This window comes from Notothenia coriiceps, unplaced genomic scaffold (genome assembly GCF_000735185.1).
Source record: "Notothenia coriiceps isolate Sejong01 unplaced genomic scaffold, NC01 NC01_scaffold00013508, whole genome shotgun sequence".
Lineage (NCBI taxonomy): Eukaryota > Metazoa > Chordata > Actinopteri > Perciformes > Nototheniidae > Notothenia > Notothenia coriiceps.
This window is the reverse complement of record NW_011346209.1, coordinates 1-2,247: the sequence shown is the minus strand read 5'-3', so window position 1 is coordinate 2,247 and position 2,247 is coordinate 1. Positions and strand designations below refer to the sequence as shown.

Here is a 2,247-nt window from a genome sequence, read left to right as displayed (position 1 = left end):
AATCATTTAAGCTTTGTTAGTTCCAGGTTTAATATGTGCAATAAGTTCATTTCAATAAGTTCTGCTATAAACATTGAACCAGTCCGGCCCTCCACTAGTACCCATTTTTTTATTTTGGCCCACTGTGTATTTCAGTTTGACCCCCCTGATGCACAGCTTTAAAAATGTATTTCCACTTCACGATCATCTGAGATAAAACAATGTGTTTCTGCAACAAGCTTTTGACGTTTCTTTGATACATTAGGAAGTTGAAAGCTAGTAGTCAGCGTTTCAGAAACACTCAGCTATTTCTGTTGACCGCGATTACATCTTTCTAGAAATGAATGAACGCAAACACACAGCAGTGGCCTCCTCTTCTGTAAAGAGGCGAGGCGCTGCGTATGCAGTCGCTGTAAATCATAAAGTAAATATAAGAATGTAAACACATTTAACTGGGAATATAATTCAAGCGCGGTGGCTTGATCATAAATGCTGCAGGGTTTCTTTCATCAGGTGAAATCCAACACGGCACTATAAATAAAAACCTGTGCTGTACATATCTGTGACTCCCACACAACATATAAATCAGCTTCAGACGTGCAACCTGGGATGAAAGGTGGATGTAAATATGGCTTTGTAGAAAGAACTGAATGCCTTGCTACTTGGAGGAGTGTGAGGTTACACTCTTCTCCTGGCTGTAGTTCCAAAAGAGCTGACTTCGCTCTGATTGGCTGCTACACCTGTCAATCAGAGCTTTTTTCTCTGAATGAATATTTATGTTTTGAATGTGAAGTTGTATATAAGTATGTTACTTGAAAACAGAAGTTGCCAACAGATAAATCTCACCTCACGGTTCCATTGTTTTGAGCACTATTCATGCATGTTAGCTTCAAAGCTAATAACGAGGTCCTTCAGGTGAGAGTGTTGTGACGTTTTTTTCACGTTTGTAGATAAATAACATTTTAGCTTTACCTACTGAAAGATTTTCTTTCTCTATGTGTTTTGTTGAGCAGTAGATTACTTGGAGAAGATGTGGTCTGGACGAGATGCTGCTGAAATAAAAAGTAAGGACTCTTTAAAGTGTTTGTTTGACCGACCTCACTGCCTCATTCAATTCTGAGTATTATCATATACTGAAAAACAATGACATTTTAGCGTGCATGTTAACCTAGTGACCGTCTCTTCTTCCGCTTTCCAGTAGAGAGAGACAACATGGCGGACTTCTGCGTGCTGGGCCAGAGACCCCCCCCTCCTCACCTGTCCGGCCTGGCTCAGCTCGTGCACCTGGGGTCCGGCAGCCCCCTCCTTAAAGCTGGAGACCCTCAGAATCCCTCACAGCATCCTCTTACCCCCCAACAACAACAACAACAACAACAACCCTCTCCTCACGGCCCGATGCATCACAGCCCCCCCCTCCGAACGGGCCAGGTTCCTCACCCTCCTCCCCCCTCCCTGCTGGGTCCAGGTGGGCTACTTTCCCCCCAACTTTCCCCTCAACTGGTGCGACAACAGCTCGCCATGGCCCACCTCATCAACCAGCAGCTAGCCGTTAGCCGCCTGCTAGCCCACCAGCACCCACAGGCCATCAACCAGCAGTTCCTCAACCACCCGCCCATCCCTAGGGGGTCCAAAATGGGAGGAGACCATCCAGGGAGCAACGCCTCCAACCCCGCAGACGTCTCCTGTGAAATCTACCAGCAGGTCAGAGACGAGCTGAAGAGAGCTAGTGTCTCGCAGGCCGTGTTCGCCCGTGTGGCTTTCAACCGCACACAGGTAGGAAAAACAGGACCGACTGTGGTCAAGAAGTTAGGAGACAGTGGGGGGAGGAAGAGGAAGGAAGGAAGGACGAGGACAGAAAGGAGGAGAGAGGGTAGCTTCATTCATAGAGATGGTGTCATTGAGTCAGGAAAGGGTTAAAGGTCACCTATTATGCAAAATGCACTTCCTCATGTCTCTTCTACATCAACATGTGTCCCCTCTTCTTCATGTCTCTTCTACATCAACATGTGTCCCCTCTTCTTCATGTCTCTTCTACATCAACATGTGTCCCCTCTTCTTCATGTCTCTTCTACATCAACATGTGTCTCCTCTGTGGAAAGAGACTCTGAAAGTTTCAGGAACAAAGATTCTCTCTCTTTTTGATCCATTTCTATAAAAACCTGTCTGAAAATGAGCTGATCAGATTTTGGCCACTTTGTGATGTCATAACGATGTTTTGGCTTTGTAACCATTAGCCAATCACCAACCAAGGTAACCCCCCCCCCCCTG

General features: G+C 46.0%; 1 pseudogene; it reads left to right on the top strand.

Annotated features, from left to right (window-relative positions):
* The first annotated feature begins 990 nt into the window (after positions 1–990).
* Positions 991–1,752, top strand: LOC104947957 (DNA-binding protein SATB2 pseudogene; annotated as a pseudogene).
* Positions 1,753–2,247: the final 495 nt, after the last annotated feature.